Genomic DNA, 21,668 nt, shown 5'->3' on the forward strand with positions numbered 1-21,668 from the left:
CAAACTTCCCTCTCCTGGGCACTGTGGAGATTTGTGGGTTTTCAATAAACCAGCAAAAGTGTTCCCCCATGAGAGAACTGGCATTTGGATGCCTGATACTCAAAGAGACTTACATGCTAGTCAGCATTAAACCAAGAAGCGACAGCAGTGAAGGGAAAGGGGGCACTGGCCTGATAATGTTTTTGTAAGACAGTAGTTCTTAACAGTGGGGGGACAGAGGGGGAAGCAGTTTTGACACCCTCTTCTCCCTTTCCTAACCACTGGACATTTTGCAATGTCTGGAAACATTTTTGTTGTTGCTACTGGCATCTAATGGGTAGAGGCCTGGGATGCTGCTAAACATCCTACAATGCACAGGACAGCCCCTGTATGAAGAATTATCTGCTGCCAAATGTCAGTAGTGCTGATGTTGAGAAACCCTGGTATAAAGAGATAGGAGTTGTGGTTAGCCAAAGAGAATGATCCATCTTGCCATGGGTTGTCTCTTAATGAATCATCTTTCTCTTTGCCTTCTTTCTGGTCCTAACAGTGGAGAGTGGTGGGTGGGATTAGAAGTGTAGCAAGAGTACAGACACTGTTCCTGGCCCCCACTCCAGAGTAGCAGTCCCAGGCCTAGCTTGTTCCCTTGGGAGAGGAGTTTTATAATGAGACCAGTTTGGGCCACCTGGGTGGCTCAGTTAAACATCTGCCTTCGGCTCAGGTCATGATCCCAGGATGCTGGGATCGAGCGCTTCCTTGGGCTCCTTGCTAAATGGGTAGCCTATATCTCCCTCTCTTTCTCCCTCTGCCTTCCTCTTTGCCTGTTTATGCTCCTCTTTCTCTCTCTCTCTCTCTCTCTCAATCTCTCCCCTCCCCCCATCACATAAATATATAAAATCTTAAAAAGTGGCAGTGGGATGCCTGGGTGGCTCAGTCTGTTAAATGTCTGCCTTTGGCTCAGGTAAAGATCCCACAGTCCTTGGGTCGAGTCCTGGATCATGCTTCTTGCTTAGTGAGGAGCCTGCTTCTCCCTCTGCCTGCCACTCCCCCTGTTTGTGCTCTCTCTCTCTGACAAATAAATAATTAAAAAAAAAAAAAAAAAGAATGAGATCTTTTTGTCAAATAACCAAAGGTGATTTTTAGACTCAGCCTGAGACTTGACTAAGGTATTTGGTTATTCAGAAGACATACCTGTGGGATATGGCAGAGGTAGAGGCCAGCAGATTATACACAAGACCAGTGGTCCAACCCTGAGCTAAAGAGCCCAGCAGATTATACACATTTGGTAGCAGTTACTAGAAAAACCAAATAAGTTGAGAATTCTCTGAACAAATTATACTTCATAGGTCAGTTTTCCAGGGAATATTTTAAATGTGGGTACTGATTTTTCATAGCCCTTAGTTAAAATATATCAGACATTTGAAGTCTGTATGGATCATCTTTTCATTTAGCTTTATTTTAGAGGAAGATTTTATAGAGCCAAGTAACTGGACCCAGCAGTTTTTACTTTGAGACTAAACTCAAAGTAAAAAATGCATATATTTTATCATAATATAATAGCACTTTGCTGTAAATGGGACCTATTCCGTTGGGTAATACTGATTGATCCATCTAAAATCCCATTGGAAATACCAGCTTCTATTAACATGCTGAATATGGAGCACCTCCCATGTGCAAGGACCTAAGTTAGGTAGTATACATTTAATAATGAATAAAATGGACACATTTCCATATGTTCCAATGGAATGAGACTATTTAAAAGATTTTTAATGTTTAGAGACACCTGGGTGGCTCAGTGAGTTGAGCATCTGCCTTCAGCTCAGGTCATGATCCCAGGGTCCTGGCATTGAGCCCCAGGTCAGTCTTCCTTTTCAGCTATAAGTCTGCTTCTCCTTCTCCCTCTGCTCCTCCCCCTGCTCATGTTCTCCCTCTCACTCAGTCACACTCTCTGTCTCAAATGGGTAACTGGAATCTGAAAAAAGAAAAAGTTTTTAACTTTTAAAAAACTTCTCATTTTGGGAGTACCTGGGTGGCTCAGTCGGTTAAGCACCCAACTCTTGATTTTGTCTTGGGTCATAATCTCAGGGTCATGAGATCAAGTTCTGTGTCAGGCTCGGCACTGGGTACAGAGACCGCTTAAGATTGTCTCTCTGCCCCTTTCCATCCTCTCTCCTCTCTCTATCTCCTTTAAAAAAAAAAAAAACCCACAAAACCCAACTTTTCATTTTGGAATAATTTCAGACTTTAAAAAGGGTACAAAATTAGTTTAAACAATACTCTTTACTCTTGGGGGCCCCTGGCTGACTCAGTTGATAGAGTATGTGATCCTTGGGGTCATGAGTTGAAGCCCCGTGTTGGGTGTAGAGATTACTTAAATAAATAAACAAATAAGTAAAGTTAAAAAGGGAGGGGGGGAATACCAGGGGTACCCAAGTGGCTCCGTCAGCTGAGTATGTCTGGCTCTTGATTTTGGTTCATGTCATAATGGACATGATGAAGACCACATTGGGCTCCACACTCAGTTGGGGAGTCTGCCTGAAATTCTCTCTGTCCCACTGCCCCTCCTCCAACTTGCACACACACATTCTTTTTCTAAAATAAATAAATAAAATCTTAAAAAAAAAAAAAGGAATGCCACATACTCTTCACTCGTACATTTCTTTCTTATTTTTTTAAAATATGTATTTATTTATTTGAGGCACACCTGGGTAGCTCAGTCAGTTAAGCACCTGCCTTTGGCTCAGGTCATGATCCCAGAGTCCTGGGATCAAGTCCCACATCATACTCCCTGCTCAGTGGGGACTCTGCTTCTCCCTCTGCCTGCTGCTCCCTTTCTCTCTCTCTATGACAAATAAATAAAGTAATTATTTATTTATTTGAGAGAGAGGGAGAGACGCAGACTCCATACTGAGCATGGAGCCTGACGGGGCGCTCTACTCATACCCTGAGACCATGACCTGAGCCAAAATCAAGAGCTGGATGCTTAGTCCACTGAACCACCTAGGTACCCCCACTGGTACATTTTATAGTATAGTCATCAAAACCAGGAAGTTAACATAGATATGATTATTATTTACAGAACTTTATCACATTTTGCTGGTTGTCCGACTGGTTTAGGGTGCAATCCAATATCACATGTAGTCTTCAGTTGTCCTGTCCCTTTTTTCTCTGTGACAGTTTCTCAGGCTTTGTCTTTCATGACCTTGACTTCTTAAGAGTACTGGCAGTCATATTATAGGAATCTTCTGTTTGGATTTGTCTTGTGATTAAATTTAAGTTATGCATTTTTAGCAAGAATACCACAGGCATGATATGGGGTCCTTCCCTTACTAGTGCTGTTAACTTAATCCACTTTGGTAAGGTGGTGTTTCTCCACTGTTAAGTTACTATTTTAGGTGTAAGTGTAATTAACTTAATAATTAATTAGTAATTACTAAGTATCCTGTGGGGGCATATTTTGAGATTATATAAATGTCCTGTTTCTCAGCACGCCTTTTTCACTTAATTTTAGCATCCACTGATGACCTTTTTTTTTAATGATTTTTATTGGTCAATTTTAGAGATAGAGATCACAAGCAGGGGGAGGGGCAGAGGGAGAGGGAAAGAGAGACATCCCAAGCAGACTCTGAACTGAGCATGGAGCCCAGCATGGGGCTCGATCCCATAATCCTGAGATCACAACCTGAGCCAAAATCAAGAGTCGGACACTTAACCAACTGAGCCACCCAGGCGCCCCATCCACTGATGCGTCTTGTGTGTAACACTTACTACTGTGGGCTTTGTGTAATGGTAATTTGCTATTTCCATCAGTTAGAATTCTATGAGGAAGAGCCATCCCTTCTCCCTTATTTATTTAGTGAACAGAGCTAAAAAATATGTCATATATATTAAAAACCATGATTTCACGATAATTCCAATTCCAGTCCAGCATCACAAAGTTCATCCAGCTTTACCCCAATCTTAATTATAGTTCCCTTCCCTAGCAGGGAAAACCCTAGGTCTCATTATCTACAGTGTATTTACTTATTTCCTCAGTCCAAGAGTTTACATAGTTTCAGAATTGTTCATTTGTACCCCTGTGAAAAACTAGAATACAGGAGGGGACAGTATAGTACTTTTTGTCTTCAGCCTGTGAGTATATAATCAAAATTCTGTTTTCCAAAGTTACTTACATTAGTTCCTTAACACTACACCTGCTCTTCAGTGTGGCTATTATTCAGTCTGTAGAAAAAGTGTAAAACACAAGTTAGAAGAAAGAGTTAACATCTCCAGTAAACTCTGTATTGCTATTACTTTTTTTTTCTCCCAGTTTTCTTTATCAAGTTAAAGAGTTTCCCACCTATTCCTAGTTTTCTGAGAGTTTTTATTATGAATGGGTGTTGGATTTTGTTGAATGCTTTTCTGCATCTAATAATATCATGCGATTTTTTTTCTTTAGCCTGTTCATATGATGATTTACGTTAATTGGTTTTTGAACATTGAACCTGTCCTGCATACCTGGAATAAATCCCAGTTGTTGTGGTGTATCATTCTTTTTATATATCATTGGTTTTGATTTGCTATTTTTCTTTTGAAGATTTTGCATTATGATCGTCGGAGATAATTGGTCTGTAGTTATTTTCTTATAGTGTGTCTGATTTTGCTATTAGGGTGATGCCTGCAGAGAATGAGTTAGGAAGTATTCTACTTCTATCTTCTAGAACAGATTATAGAAAATTAGTGTAATTTCTTTCTAAATGTTTGGTAGGCTTCATCAGTGAACCCGTGTGGGCTTAGTGCTTTTGGTTTTGGAAGATTATTAATTATTGATCCAACTTCTATAATAGGTATAAGCCTATCCAGATTGTCTTTTCTTTTTTGTGTGAGTTTTGGCAGATTTTTTTTTTTAATTGGTCCTTTTTATCTAGGTCGTCAAATTTGTGGCCATATAATTATTCATAATATTCCTTTAGTCTTTTAATGTCTGTAAAGTTGGTAGTGATGCCCCTATTTCATGTTTTATATTAGTAACGTGTCTTCTTTTTTTTTCTTAGCCTGGTTAGATGTTTATCAATTTTATTATTTTTTTTTATTATGTTAGTCACCATACAGTACATCATTAGTTTTTGATGTAGTGTTGCATGATTTATTGTTTGTGTATAACACCCAGTGCTCCATGCAGGATGTGCCCTCCTTAATACCCATCACCAGACTGACCTACCCCCTTTACCCCTCCCACCCAAAACCCTTGGTTTGTTTCCCACAGTCCATGATCTTTTCAAAGAACTAGCTTTTGGTTTCATTGATTTCTTTTTTTTCCCCTATTGATGCCTGTTTTCAGTTTCATTGATTTCTGCTCTAAATTTTTTTTTAAGATTTTATTTATTTATTTATTTGACAGAGAGAGAGAGATCACAAGTAGACAGAGAGGCAGGCAGAGAGAGAGAGAGAGTGAAGCAGGCACCCTGCTGAGCAGAGAGTCCGATGCAGGACTTGATCCCAGGACCCTGAGATCATGACCTGAGCCGAAGGCAGCGGCTCAACCCACTGAGCCACCCAGGCGCCCCTGCTCTAAATTTTTTTAAGATTTATTTAAGTTACCTCTACACCCATTGTGGGACTTGAACTCACAATGCTAAGATCAGAAGTTGCATGCTCTTCCAACTGAGCCAGCCAGGCACCCCTCTACTCTAATTTTTATCATTTTTTTTCTTCCATTTACTTTGGATTTAATTTGCTTTTCTTGGGGCACCTGGGTGGCTTAGTCATTAAGCGTCTGCCTTCAGCTTGGGTCATGATCGCAGGGTCCTGGGATTGGGCCCCGCATTGGGCTCCCTGCTCTGCAGAGGGCCTGCTTCTCCCTCTCCCACTCTCCCTGTTTGTGTTCCCTCTCTTGCTGTGTGTGTGTGTGTCTCTCTTTGTGTCAAATAAATAAATAAATATTTTTTTAAAGGGAAGTTAATTAATTAATTATTTATTTATAATAAATAAATCTTTAAAAAGAAAATAATTTGCTTTTCTTTTTCTAGTTTCTTTTTTTTTTTTTTTTTTAATTTTATTTATTTTGACAGAGAGAGATCACAAGTAGGCAGAGAGGCAGGCAGAGAGAGGAGGAAGCAGGCTCCCTGCGGAGCAGAGAGCCCAACGCGGGGCTCGATCCCAGGACCCCGAGACCACGACCCGAGCTGAAGGCAGCGGCTTAATCCACTGAGCCACCCTTTTTTAAGATTTTATCCATTTATTTGACAGACAGAGATCTCAAGTAGGCAGAGAGGCAGGCAGAGAGAGAGGAGGAAGCAGGCTCCCCACTGAGCGGAGAGCCCGATGCAGGGCTTGATCCCAGGATCCTGGGATCATGACTTGAGTTGAAGGCAGAGGCTTTAACTCACTGAGCAACCCAGGCGCCCTCTTTTTCTAGTTTCTTAAGGTGGAAGCTTAGATTATCAATTTTTAGTCTGTAGATTTTTTTCTTATTATGTGCATTCAGTGCTATAAATTTCCCTCCAGCACTGCTTTCACTGCAACCCACAAATTTCATTGTGTTTAGTTTCATTTAGTTCCAAGTTAAAAAAAAATTATCTTGAGAGATTTCTTCTTAGCCCATGTGTTACTTAGAAATGTGCTGTTTAATCTCCGAAGTATTTGAGGATTTATAGCTATCTTTCTGTTACTGATTTTTAGCTTAATTCTTTTGTGGTCTGAGAGCATACATTGTATGATTTTCTATTCTTTTAATTTGTTAAGACATATTATGGCCCCGAATGTTGTCTGTATTAGTGAGTGTTCCACATAAGCTTGAGAGGAATGTGCATTCCTCTCTTGTTATATGACATATTCTATAAATATTGATTAGACTCCTGCTGTTATTTTGATGTGTGCCTTTTCAGATTTTTCTATGCACATATCATCTATAATCACTATATGTACAAAGTAGTATAATTTTGTATGTGTGATTTTAGAACCTTTTTATTTCAAGTGTTGTGGACATACTTCATTATCATTAAATACATTTTTATCATATCATTTTTGATGGCTCTGTAATGCTTCATAGTATAAATCACCATGATTTAACTAGTTCTTCATTTGATGTTTTGAGGTCTGTCGTTATTCTATTAAACAGTGTGCTGATGAACGCCCTTATAGCTAAATAGTCACACATCCTTAATTACTTCTTTAAGTGAGTTTCCTCCAGGTAGACTTGACAGATTAAGAGGTAAATATATTTTATGACTTGGTAAATGTAGTGAGATTGCCATCTAGAAGTTTCCCAATTTTTTCTTTTTTACCAGCAGTGTTTGAGTGTACCTGTTCTCCCCGCTTCCCAACCAGTGCCAAATATTAATAACAAAATACTCATACTGGGTAGCGGTACATGGATATTTGTTACTGTATTCTGTCATTTTCTGTATGTTTAAAATATTTCATATTTTTGGGGCACCTGGGTGGCTCAGTGTGTTAGACTTCTTCTGCCTTCAGCTCAGGTCATGGTCTCATGGTCCTGGGATCAAGCCCTGCATCAGGCTCTCTGTTCAGTGGGGAGCCTGCTTCCCCTTCTTTCTCTGCCTGCCTCTCTGCCTACTTGTGGTTTCTCTTTGTCAAATAAATAAATAAAATCCTTTAAAAAAAATTTCATATTTAAAAAAAAAATGTTGCCAGTGTAGCAAAGAAGGGATTTGATTTTCCTGTCTTAGGTTATTAGTGAGATAGAACATTTTCGTATTTAATTACTAGTTATTTGTATTTCTTTCTTTTTTTTTTTTAAGATTTTATTTATTTGACAGAGAGATAGAGAGCACAAGTAAGCAGAGCAGCAGGCAGAGGGAGAGACAGAAGCAGGCCCTCCACCAAGCAGGGAGGCCAATGCAGGGCTTGATCCCAGGACGCTGGAAGCATGACCCGAGCTGAAGGCAGCCGCCCAACCAACTGAGCCATCCAGGCGCCCCTGTATTTCTTTTATAAGTTGTTGGTTCTTGATATATATTCAACTAAAAGATAAAAGGTAGGACATCTTAGTTACCCCATCTAGTCTTAAGGTAAATACATATGGAACACCTATTAGACTTTTTCTTTCTTTTTTTTTTTTTCTCAAAGATTTTATTTATTTATTTGACAGAGAGAGATCACAAGTAGACAGAGAGGCAGGCAGAGAGAGAGAGAGGGAAGCAGGCTCGCCGCTGAGCGGAGAGCCCAATGCGGGACTCGATCCCAGGACCCTGAGATCATGACCCGAGCCAAAGGCAGCGGCTTAACCCACTGAGCCACCCAGGTGCCCCTAGACTTTTTCTTTTTTTTTTTTTTTTAAGATTTTGTTTATTTGTTTGTCAGAGAGAGCGAGCGAGCACAAGCAGGGGGAGTGTCAAGCAGAGGAAGAAGCAGGCTCCCCACTGAGCAAGGAGTCCGATGGGGGACTCGATTCCAGGATTCTGGGATCATGACCCTGAGGCAAAGGCAGATACTTAACTGACTGAGCCACTAAGGTGTCCCTAGACTTTTCTGAAATGTTGAAAATTAGTATATTACCTAAATATGAGATGGGATTTCCTAAGAATTTATCCCTCAGAAAAGAATTTTTTTTTTTTTTACGGTCTTTGCTATATATTTTCTCAGTTCTTTTGAGTCACAAAGTATCATTTGAGGGAGATATATTAATCACTGGCTTTAGCCCATGCTAGTTTTGGATGCTTATAGAGGTCAACTGCTAGAATCTGGGGTGGGTAAGTTGGTTCATTGGTTTTTTAAAGAAGTAAAGAAAAAAAAAACTTTTTTAAAGATTTTGTCTTTAGGGGCATCTGGATGGCTCAGTCAGTTATGCATCTACCTTCAGCTCAGGTCATGATCTCGGGGTCCTGGAATTGAGCCCCACATCTGGCTCTGTTTCTCCCTCTGCCCCTCCCCCTGCTCATGCTCCCTCTCCCTCACTCCCTCACTCTCTGTCTCTCTCAAATTAATAAATAAATAAAATCTTTTTTTAAAAAAAGTTTTATTTTTAGGGTGCCTGTGTGCTTCAGACAGTTAAGTGTCTGACTCTTGGTTTCAGCTCAGGTCATGATCTTGGGGTCTTGGCATCGAGCCCTGCATGGGCTCTGTCCTCAGCATGGAGTCTGCTTGGGATTCTCTCTGCCTGCCCCTCCCCCCGGCACTCTCTCTCTCATTCTGTCTATCTATCTCTGTAAATAAATAAATCTTTAGGGGCGCCTGGGTGGCTCAGTGGGTTAAAGCCTCTGCCTTCGGCTCAGGTTGTGATCCCAGGGTCCCCGGTCCGAGCCCCGCATCAGGCTCACTGCTCAGCAGGGAGCCTGCTTCCTCCTCTCTCTCTCTCTACCTGCCTCTCTGCCTACTTGTGATCTCTGTCTGTCAAATAAATCAGTAAAATCTTTTTAAAAATAAATATATTAATTTTTAGTACTCTCTACACCCAACGTGGGGCTGGAACTCATGACCCCAAGATCAAGAGTTACATGCTCTACCAGCTGAGCCAGCCACACGACCCTAAAGAAGTAAAGAAATTTAACACAATTTCAGTGATGATTCTCAGGTTATAATCATATAAAATGTTAGATAACATTTTTAATAAAATAAGTATTCAAATTCACTTACAGGACCAATGAAATAATTGACTATTGTTACTGTAATTTTGTTCTAAAATGTACTTGTGGCTTAGGATAAACTTTGTTATAAAGACATTATTCACAGATTTGAAGTGGCATATCTTAAGTAAGTTTGATGGCAATTAAAATGATGTGCTTTAGAAAATTGCTAGATGACCTAAAATGGCCCTGTCAGTGAGGGAACTTATAAAGACCTTGAATAAGATAGAAAGGAAAAGGCAATGTCTTTTTTTTTTTTTCCCAGAGAGAGAGACAGCCAGAGAGGGAATATAAGCACGGGGAATGGGAGAGGGAGAAGCAGGCTCCCCACTGAGCAGGGAGCCCAATTCGGGTCTTGATCCCAGCACCCTGGGATCATGACCTGAGCCGAAGACAGATGCTTAACGACTGAGCCAACCAGGTGCCTTGAAAGGGCAATATCTTAAAATCATTTCTTTTCCCCTTCCTCCCTCCCTCACCAACTTCCTTTCTTCCTTCCTTCCTGTATTGCATACATACGGAAAAGAGCATATCACAAACATTACCGTTCAGAGAATTATCTATCACATACTATATATACCTCTTGTCTTAATCAGTTTGGGCTGCTGTAACAAAATACCATGGACTTGATGGTTTAAACAGTAGAAATTTGTTTCTCAAAGTTCTGGAGGCAAGAAAGTCTAAGATCAAGGTGCCATCCAATTCATTTTCCTATGAGGGTCTTCTTCCTGGTTTGCAGATGGTTGTCTTCTAGGTGTATCCTCAAATGGTGGAGAGAAAGATACTCTGTTATCTCTTAGAATAATTCTATTCATGAAGGCTCCACCTTCATTACATAACTACCTCCCAAAGGTGCCACTTCCAGATAGCATGAGGCTGGGGATTAGGACATCACGTTTAAATTGGAAGGGGGTTGGGGGCCACAGGCATTCTGTCTATAGCACCTATGTAACTGCTGCCCAGATTAATAAGCAAAATGTTGCATTATATGCAGAAGTCCCTCCTGGCCTCTCCTGGTTGTTTTCCTTTCTACCCTTCCCAGAGATAGTCACTCTTGTTAGGTTCTGATACTGAAGAGTCCTTTCACATGCTTTTGAGCCTTATGTATACGTAATCACACAGGATGTATTCTTTTCCCTGTCTTTTTGCTTAGTAATGTTTTTTAAAATTCATCTTGTGTATAACTGGAATATGTTCATTTTCATTGTTACATGGTCTTTCAGCATAAGAGTGTATCACAATGTATTCATCAGTTCCTCTGTTAAAGGACATGTAGGTTGGGTGGAGGACATTATTTCAAAATTCTGTCTCTTGGTGCATAGGTATACTCATTTCTCTTAATATAAACCCATGAGTGGACTTGCTGTACTTGGTGGATTTTCTGTGTTATCTCCAGTCTGTCACCCAGTAGTTTAAAGTTTCATTGATCACTGCCTAGCCTAAGGGTCTCAGTCTGCGGAGAGCTCTTCTTTTATCATTCAGTAGCTGTTGATCCCCGACCATGTTTAATATGTCTGCCATTGTGTAGGTATTGGGGGTGTGGTTGTAATTACGATCATGTTATTTTATAACTAAAGTGTTTAAGACTAATAAATTAAGGATAAATAGTTTATTCACACCCCTAAAAGTTTATTCATTCAAGTTCAGCCAGATTGCTTTTTGGCCATGTTTTTGTTGAGAGAATAGATGTTCCTTTCTAGTTAAAGTTCGCTAATTTTCCTTTTCTTTTTTAAGAAGATTTATTTAGTGGCACCTGGGTGGCTCAGTGGGTTAGAGCCTCTGCCTTCAGCTCAGGTCATGATCCCAGCGTCCTGGGATCAAGCCCCACATCCAGCTCTCTGCTCAGCAGGGAGCCTGCTTCCTCCTCTCTCTTTGCCTGCCTCTCTGCCTACTTGTGGTCTTTGTCTGTCAAATAAATAAAATCTTAAAAAAAAGGAAGAAGAAGATTGATTTATTTATTTATCTATTATTTATTGGCGAGCACATGGGCTCTCACTTGAGTGGGGGGTGGGGCAGAAGAAGAGACTCTTCAACCAGATTGCCTGCTGAGCCTGGAACCTGGCTTGGGACTCAGGGCTGGGTCTCTCAGGGTGGAGGCGGGTTAAGTGAGCCAGTGAGTGGCAGAGAGGGAGGAATGAAATAACTGAATGTCTATGTCCTGGCAGTAGTTTTGCAGCCCTGAAACTTCTGTTCTGTTTTATTTTGATTGAGGTGAAAACCATATACCATAAAATTCACCCTTTTAAAGTATACTCCTTAAGAGTTTTTAGTATATTCACAAGGTTTTGCAACCATTCCCACCGTATAATTCCTGGACATTTCTTTTACTTCGAAAAGAAGCGCTGTGCCTATTAGCAGTCACTCTGCATTTCCCTCCACTTTCCGCTTCCCATGCTCTAAAGGCCCACTAGTCTACTTTCTGTCTCTACAGATTTGCCTGTTCAAGATATTTCATACAGGGGGGCCAGGGTGGCTCAGTGGGTTAAGCCTCTGCCTTCAGCTCAGGTCATCATCTCAGGGTCCTGGGATCAAGCCCCACATCGGGCTCTCTGCTCGGTGGGGAGCCTGCTTCCTGCCCCACCATCTATGCCTGCCTCTCTGCCTGCTTGTGATCTCTCTCTTTGTCAAATAAATAAAATGTTAAAAAAAAAGATATTTCATACAGATGGGGTCATACACTTTTTTGACTAGCTTCTTTCATTTAGCATTATGTTTTCAGAGTTCATCCATGTTGCTATATGAATTGGTAATGTCATCTCTTTTTATGGTTGAATATTCTATCATATGAATGTAGCACATTTTCTTTATCCATTAATTAGTTGATGGACATTTAGGTTATTTCTACTTTTCACTATTACGAATAATGCTGCTGTGAACACTCAAGTACACATTTTTCTGTGGGCATATGTTTTCATTTCTCTTGGGTGCATATCTAGGAGTGGAAATGCTAAAGCTTTTGGGTTTTTCAGGAGCTTTCTCCAAATGGTTAGTTCCTTGGGTCCCATATTAGAGTCGTGCGGTGGACTGCCTGGACCACTCACAGCCCCAGTGGCCGGGTTTCACTTCTGTTTAGGATTCATATTGCCATTTTGAATTCTCCCTTGGGCTATGGGGTCTTTGTTTGTTTGGGGATTTTTTGACTGGATGTCTCCAGGTACTGGCTGCCTTGGATGTTAATCTATCTTTGTTACTTAGATTTGGGGCATATTCAGGATTTGCAGTGGACACTTGAATAGCTCATTTCTTCTTTCCATTCCTTATAGATTCTCCTGCAACTATTAAGTAGCACATTGATTGTGTCTGCCTGTGTGTCTGGTAGTGCTCATATTGTCTAGTTCTGAGGTATTTATTTTAAAAGTATACGGTAAAAGTCTTTTGTTTTTTTCTTGGACCCAATTCTTGAGTAATGTGACTTCACAGCAATACAGGATATGTTGGGTTCCCCACATACTGGAGGAGTGCCAGCTCCAACATGTTTGTATTTATTCCTATCAAGTTTCCAAGCTCAGCAGACTTCTTGAAGTCAGAGAACATTGGATTGGGCACCTTGCCTAGGAAAATGCTCCCTGTGTCTCCTTCGAGTGCTTAGGTTGAGTGCTTGTCAGCATCTGCTTAGATATTTTCAAGACGGTACTGGAGCCCTGAGAAATATGGAATGAAGGAGTAAATTGCTAAGACAGACAGAGTACCTGGGTAATGACTGGCAGAGATCTATGTACAATAAAGCAGATGCCATCGGGTAGAATTGGACATCTCTAGATTGAAAGGTTCCTGAGGTCAAGGAGTGTTTCTTTCCTTCTTTTCACCTCCCCCCCCCCAATCACTGTCCACACGGTTTAGAGCTATACCTGGCAACACATGTGCTGAATAAATACTTAACTGGGTTAATAAATGTTGAATAGTTTCTGACTCTATAGTCCTTCTTTATATACTCTTAGCAGTCTTTTTAGTCTCTGCATGATGTAGAAGGCTCTTGTCCTTCCAACCTAGGCCGCCTCTTGACTTGCCAGATTTCTGGTGCTTCTATGAGGTTTCAACCCTATCATCGTTGGGAACCTGGAACCTGGCTTGGGACTCAGGGAAATAGGAAATAGTAATATGCTCTTTCTGTTCTTACTAGAGGTAGCCACATCTTGTTTGCTATAGCTCCCAGATTCCTACCTGATTCTTTTTTTTTTTTTTAAGATTTTATTTATTTGTCAGAGAGAGAGAGCGTGAGAGTGAGCACAGGCAGACAGAGTGGCCGCAGAGACAGAGAGAGAAGCAGGCTCCCTGCCAAGCAAGGAGCCCGATGTGGGACTCTATCCCAGGACGCTGGGATCATGACCTGAGCCAAAGGCAGCCGCTTAACCAACTGAGCCACCCAGGCATCCCGCTACCTGATTTTTGTCCTCATACTCTGGGAAGTAGTCAGATGAATAACTTGGAAAGTGCAAAGTAGGTTGTCAAGAGCCTTGCATTTTATTTTGAATTTGAAGACATGGGAGAGCCACCTGAATACAGCAAAATTAAAATAACACCTAGGGAAACTTTTTTTGTGGCAGTGTATAGTCTTGACTAGAGGGGAGAAGGGAGAAACTGCAGAGCAGAAGGCCCTAGGGTCTAGTGTAGTGGTTGAGATGTGACGAGATGATGGCTTGCACTAGGGGCAATTATATGGCAATTATACAATCACTTGGTTATTTTGAGAGCTTAAGTAGTTTGAAGGATACCTTTTAATACATTGGATGGTATGTCTTAGATCTGAGGGTGTTTTAAAGTATCCAAGGGTCGGGGCACCTGGGTGGCTCAGTGGGTTAAATAAAGCCTCTGCCTTTGGCTCAGGTCATAATCCCAGGGTTCTGGGATCGAGTCCCACATGGGGCTCTCTGCTCAGCGGGGAGCCTGCTTCCTCCTCTCTCTCTCTGCCTGCCTCTCTGCCTACTTGTGATCTCTGTCTGTCAAATAAATAAAATCTTAAAAAAAAAAAAGTATCCAAGGGTTTAAGCCTATTAGATTTTCAAGACATACATACAGGTTAGATCAGGGAGAGTTTCTTGATGTCTGTGGGCTGTGTCTTTGTAGCACTTGGCAGCAACTCCAGCGGGGACATCATTAGAGACCTCTTGGCTTTGTCTTCTCTCAAATTCCTAGAATACCTGAGATTTCTGCCCTGTGTAGAGATCATTCCCTCATTCCCTATAGGTACCTGCTGCAATGGCAGCCATTATATAGCTCAGCAAATTTTGCTTCCTCAGTGTGGAATAACTTGACTTGAGCTTGTCTTAAATGTGAAAAGCCACCTCTTGTTTTTATTAGGACTGAAGTTTGATAATTCCCTTATTCCCATGTGAGAATGAGTAGACAGAAAAGGTTTAGGGTCCTACTAATCTTTTGTCCCAGTGGACCTTTTCTGACTCAGAGCTTCCATTCTTAGTGTTGTAGCTACTGTCACAGTGTCATTGGGTCTTTTTTTTTTTTTTTTTTTTTTTTTTTTTATTAATCTCTACACCCAGCATGGGGCTTGAACCTCCTGATCCTCAGATCAAGAGTTTCATGCTCTTCCAGCTGAGCCAGCTAGGTGCCCTGGATCTGTAGCTTTTTGCCTAAGAAAAAAATAATGGTGGGTGGTTACCTCCCTACAATGGCAGTTGAACAGTGTGTGTTCAGAAGTCTGGTGGCACTGTGTTCTGTTCATCTGTTTAGGGCATTGTTTCTGCAGAAAGTATGTCAGGGTTGTTTTTTTTTGTTTGTTTTGTTTTTTGTTTTTTTGAAAAGTCTTAGCAAGGACATTGAAGCCAGAGAGGCTAATAGTGATGGCCTTCAAGGGAGCTGAGGTTCTTGGGTGGGAGGTAGCAAATGAAGAGCCAGTAGAAATAATCTCCATTGGTGAGGCCAGAAGAATAGCTGCCAGTTCTTTGGGAGGTATCTGGGGAGCACTCTGCAGCCTTTGTGGTGGGCTCAGCAGTGTGATCTGTGCAGTGTCTTAGGACTTTGGGGCCTTGTATTTTCTCTTGGCTATTCCTCCCACGTCCCAGCCTGAGCTCTGTAGGCAAAAGAAATGAGAGAGAAAATCTTTGATTATGTTACTCAGTAAACGAAGTAAAGGAAGAAGCTTTACATTTACCATGTTGATTTTAGAAACTCCCCTCTTCTTCCTTTACAGTAACTCAGTTTAGAGACCTAGACAGTGAAGCATGTGTATATGTTGAATTTAGGGCCACTTTTTCCAGAGAAATGAGTGTTGGGGTGCTGGAACAATAGTCATCACAGGGGGTGCCTGGGTGGCTCAGCCAGTTGAGCATCCGACTTTTGGTTTCAGTTCAGGTCATGATCTCAGGGTTGCAAGATGGAGCCCTGCATCAGGCTCTGTGCTCAGTGTAAAGTCTGCTTGTCCTTGTCTCTCAGTTCCTCCCTCTGTTCTCTCTCTCTCTCTCAAATAAATAAATAATCTTTTTTTAAAAAGGTCACTTCAGAATATGCAAGAGTGTTAAATAGTGTTCTAGTATTCAACGGTGTGGGTAGAAAATGGCCCTAAGGGTGTCAATCGGCAGAGAGCCTTTCTTTTATCTGCGACTAAAACCTCTGCCCTGCATACCCCACAACTATTTTAGGGCTATCTGAGAAAATTGTTAGGAAGGAACAAGCTGTGTCTTGTTTCTATATCTGCTCGACTTTATGAGTACTTTGATTTCATTACGTTGTGAAACCAACTGAGGGAAAAAAAAGTGAAATGGTGGTTATAGAAGCCTGAATCTGAAGGGAATTCTGAGGATTATCACATCTTATGACGTGTTCAAATATGATCTTCTGCTTCCACTTGGAAATAAATTATTATTGATCAGGGAAATCTTAATTAGGCTGAGGTCCTTGTCAACATTAGATGAAATACTGCTTTAAAACATACAAAATTAAGGTGCCTCGGTGGCACAGTCAGTTAAGTGACCAACTCTTGATTTCAGCTCAGCTCTGATTTCAGGGTCATGAGATTGAACCCCATTTTGGGCTCTGCGCTCAGGACCGAGTCTGCTTCAGAGTCTCTCTCCCTCGACCCCTCCTGCTCATGCTCTCTCTCTCTTTCAAATAAATAAATCCCTAAATATTTTTTTAAAATACAGAATTATAACAAAGTTTCAAAAATATTTGCATTTTAGTGGTTCACATTTATTCGGTTATTCTAAGTACTAATAGCTGGATCTTGTAATTTTTTTAAACTCTTTATTTAAATTCAATTTAGTTAACATATACTGTATTATGAGTTTCAGGGGAATCTTGTAATTATTCTTCATAGTAAGATGTTTGTGGTGAAGGAGTTTGGTGAGTGCCCCATCTACCTGGTCTCAGTCTCTGATAGAACCTCACCTTCTCACAGGGAGAGAAAAGACTTTTGGCAGTTTTGATTATTTACTTATTTGCTTACTCATTTTTTTGTTTATATTTTGCCTCTTTGTTTTTGACCCTAATGACTCCTAGAGCGGGAGAGTTTTGTGGAGACCCTAGTAGACAAGTGTGGGAGCTAAGTTGATGAAATTATCTCAGAGACTGCACGTTTTCTTTCATAATGACAAGAGGCATTTGGTAGAAGAACTGAGATCTTATTTTAAAATACACCACAGACTAGCAGGGTGTGGTGCTGGAGGGGGTGGAATATATTCTCAGCACCAGATACCTTTGAAACAATCAAGTTGCTGTATGTCGGGGCCTGGCCTAGAGTGTATTGTGTTCCTGGAGCAGAGTTCATCTGGAGACCCTGTCTCTGGCTAGCTCTGAGCCTGTTGGGTTAGGCTGAGTGAAATACAGGCCAGCCATGCTGCTTCAGAGAGCACAAATAAGACTTTAGCAAAGTGCTCTTTGTGGCCTCTTAGGAAATGACAGACAAACTGGTCAGGTAGTAAAAAGATTTTATTTATTTATTACAGAGACAGAGACCACAAGCCAGGGAGACAGAGGGAGGAGGAGAAGCGCTGGCTCCCGCTAAGCAGGGAGCCTGACATGGGGCTTGATCCCAGGATCATGACCTGAGCTGAAGACAGATGCTTAACCAACAGACAGACACCCAGATGCCCCATGAAAAATATTGCTAAGCAGAAAAAAATGTTTGTGCATTCATCTAGATAAGGAAAGATATCAAGATGAAGTATTAGCTGAGAGTGCAGTGTTTTCTTGCCCCTCAACTTTAAATTGGACCCTGAAGTGAGATTCTATTTCTAGTGGAGCTCCCATTATGGTCTCATCTCCTTGCTGCTCAGAGAGTGACTTAGATCCTGTTCTGTGAAAAGTCAGTCTATGGCTCTTGGATAGCACAGTCGGTTAAGTGTCCGGCTCTTGGTTTCTGCTCGGGTTGTGATCTCAGGATTGTGAGATTGAGCTCTGTATAAGCTCCACACTCAACATGGAGTCTGCTGAAGACCTTCTCCCTCTCTTAAATAAATGAAAAAAATTTTTTAAGATTTATTTGCCAGAGAGAGAGAGAGAGAGAGCGAGAGCAGAAACACAAGCAGGAGGAGTGGGAGAGGGAAAGGAGGCTTCCCGCTGAGCAGGGAGCCCGACATGGGGCCCAGTCCCAGGACCCTGAGATCATGACCTGAGTCGAAGGCACACACCCAACGACTGAGCCACCCAGGCATCCCTCAAATAAGTAAATCTTCAAAAAAGAAAAAAGAAAGAGAAGAAAAGAAAAAGCCAGTCTAACAGAGGGTATAGAGATCACTGAACAGAACTACTACAGAGTTGTCACAGAGCATTCTGTGTGCTTCCCTAAGGATTTCTTCCTCTACTTCCCTCTTTCCTCCCTCTCCTTTCCTCTTTCTGCTTCATTTTAGTTTTGCCTTTGGAAATACTGAGTTTTCCAAGATGTTTGAACTATAACATATCCTTGCACCAGAAAGAATGAACCTGGCTGCTTTGCAAAAGATTTCTGTAAAAACTACCCTTTTACACTAAGAGGTTCGACATACATCTGTTTTAAACCTCTTATTTGGTTCCTCTTGCTTTACTCTTTCTGCAAATCCATTTGATTGCTGGGTTGTTGAAACTGCTGGTAGCAGCTGCTTACTGACAGCTCTCTTTGTCTTAGGCACTATGCCTTAGAGTAATTGTAGTGCTTAGAAAACACAAAGACCACTTGAGCAGACCAGTTTGGGGGATTGGCAACGCTATCAGGGAGCAGGGTCTTTATGTTAGTCTCTCTAAGAAAATCCCTGTGGGGCCGTTGCCTGCGAATTTCTTTAGACTTTATGCATCTTTTGATCAGAAGCCACCTCTTTGGTGTGGCAGCTATTATGAGTTGGCTGACTCCCTGGAGGCGTAGAAGGAAGAGCAAGCAGTATGGCAGAAAGAAAACCTGACTTTCGGTTCCCTATGTGTTGCTCAGGAGCTCTGTGATCTTGGGCAGGCTGTTCCATGTATCCCAGCCATACTTCCCCATGTGCAGGTTAGGTTTCATACATGCTGTGCTTGTGAGAATTGAGCCAAGTAACATTTGTGAAGAATGCTTTTGTAAACTGTAACTGCCTTGTGAATAAAGATTACTATCTCTGATAAACAATACCAGTTCTCAGCCACCAGTAGCCTGATTCTCCCATCCTATGTTTGGAAGAAGCACAAATCTTTGAGGAGGGATTGCTGATATTTCAGTGTGAGTTGTATTCATGAGGCTCACATATGTTCTCCCTGCCTTTTGATCCTGTCTGTCTCTCTCCATATTTCAATGGGATGACTTGTTCTGTCGCACAACAACCGTGCTCTTGGTACAAAATGTGATTGTGACCATGCTTGTGTTGGGAGATCATCAACAAACATGCCAAGCTGCTGGCCAGAAATGTTCTTCCCTTCCCATTTGCTCTTGTACCTCCCCAGTACCTTAAGAAAGGATTCTTGGGGTTTGGTTATGAGCCAGCTGGACCATGTGGTAGAGTCATGATTCTCTTACCAAGTCCTTTTCACAGGTTGACAGTCACAGAATGAAATGATCAAGTCTCCAGGAGCAGCAGCTGGAAAGGGAAATGGAAATGTGGATGTTGAGTTCAGCTGCCCTCAGACCCAGAGTGTGCTCCTCTCTAGTGTCCCTGAGGTGGAGGATAAGGACTTGACTGGCTTTACTCTCCAGGAATGCAGTTAGCTCTAGCTTTCTGCAGCTTTACATTAAGACCCCTGGGGATATACTTAGGAATAACTATATGTAACTTTGTCAAGTGAGGGCTTTGGGCCTGGGAGATAAATTTCAGCGGGTTTTGATCTAATTTATGCCTATCTAACACTTTTTTTTTTTTTTTTTAAGTTTTATTTATTTGACAGAGATCACAAGTAGGCAGAAAGGCAGGCAGGGGTGGGGGAAGCGGGCTTTCCACCGAGCAGAGAACCAGTGCGGGGCTCGATCCCAGGACCCTGGGATCATGACCTGAGCCAAAGGCAGAGGCTTTAACCCGCTGAGCCACCCAGGCTCCCCTCTGTCTAACACTATTGAGAAAGAAGGTGTCTCTGGTTTTATTTTCAAATATCTGATGCCTCTTTAGGAACCAGACCTGGTTAATCAGACTCGTGGTCTTCGTGGTACCTTTGCTTTAGAAGCTTAATAATCCAATAATTAAAATGATGAATAAAAATCCTGATGTGTGAAGATGGTAGATAATAGACAATTAAAAGTGGACAACTAAAATGATGAAATCATTCATTAATGACTTATTAATTTATTATTTATTAATATTTATCCAACTCATTTATTAATCCAACTCTCCACAGTTTGCTTCCCTAGGAGACACTGGCAGATCTTTACCCTATGAAATCTGAAGAAAGGGTCTGGCCAGGATAGGGAGGGTCACAGTGCATGTCACCGGTGCTGGGTATATGTGGGCAGCCTGTGTGTTACAGCAGCTGGGGAAGCAAATTATAGATAAACCTGATTGCTGTCACTCAGGTGATTTCTCTGTCTGTTTATTCCTACTAAAACAATTGGCTGTTCTTTTTTTTTTTTAAGATTTTATTTATTTAGTTGACAGAGATGACAAGTAGGCAGAAAGGCAGCCAGAGAGAGGAGGAAGCAGGCTCCGTGCGGAGCAGAGAGCCCGATGCAGGCCTCGATCCCAGGGATCATGACCTGAACCGAAGGCAGAGGCTTTAACCCACTGAGCCACCCAGGTGCCCCCAATTGGCTGTTTTTAATGGTGATGTTAAAAGCATTTCATATTCTTTAGCAGTGGTTTCCTGGCAGCCTTATGTCTAGCCCTGTGCGGATTGAAAAGAAAAGAAAGCCGTCCTAGCGGTAGGGGACTCTGAGGAATTGGAAATCGTTACCTTTGTGACTCCTGAGGGGAAGGCAATCTTCTCAAAGTTGGTATGTTAATGAGTGCTCCTGGCAGGAGTTTCCTACCCTGGATGGAAGTCATCCATGATTCCTGGAGTGGCATATTTGTTACCCTAGAAGTATAAAGACTCCTTGCCTTAGGAATTCCTGAGTATACTGACACCTCCAAGTGGTGAAATAAAAATTTGCAAATGATTGTGTTCACAGTAGTGCCTTGTGCCAGTGGCACTGTTCACTCTTCAAACGGCAGCCCACACGTTTTGTGGCCAGGGTATACAGATGCGCACTATGACAGCAGTACCGCCCTCCAGAGCCACTATGTGCTGAGCACTCCAGTCTTCCAGGGATCGTTGGATCCATTCAGTCTTTTGTCCCTTCCACAAGCACTTATTAAGTTCCTTTTCTGTACCAAGTACTGTACTTGTTACTGACAATAAAAGGTGAGAAAGATTTAGCCTGGACACTAAGATCTGGCCCAGCATTTGACAACTAAGTGCTAGCATGAAGGCACAGGTTCCGACCTGCAGTGACCAATTCCTGTGAAGCTTAGTCTTTTTAGTAGATTGAAATGGTTGTGAAATATTACCTGACAGGCAAGTGAGGCGAAGTGAGTGGCTTTTGATCTGTCTAGTCTCACCTGCCAATTGATGCTAGTCCTTTTTTTTTAGCACTTAGGAGTCGAAATACAGTTATTGAGCCCTCACTATATTTCATGCTAAGCTCTTTACATGTATTAACTTACTTAATCTTCATAACCACCTTATGAAACAGGTACTATTATCCCTACTTTATAAATGAGGAAACTGAAGCACAAAGAAGTTAATAAGGTCCTTGTTGGAGGT

At 41.6% G+C, this 21,668-nt stretch overlaps 1 protein-coding gene across 6 annotated transcripts in view; it reads left to right on the top strand.

Annotated features, from left to right (window-relative positions):
• Nucleotides 1-21,668, top strand: part of RBM6 (RNA binding motif protein 6) — a 110,840-nt gene that overhangs the window by 64,898 nt on the left and 24,274 nt on the right. The window lies entirely within an intron of this gene.

Source organism: Meles meles, chromosome 20 (assembly GCF_922984935.1).
Source record: "Meles meles chromosome 20, mMelMel3.1 paternal haplotype, whole genome shotgun sequence".
In the NCBI taxonomy this organism is placed as follows: Eukaryota; Metazoa; Chordata; class Mammalia; order Carnivora; family Mustelidae; genus Meles; species Meles meles.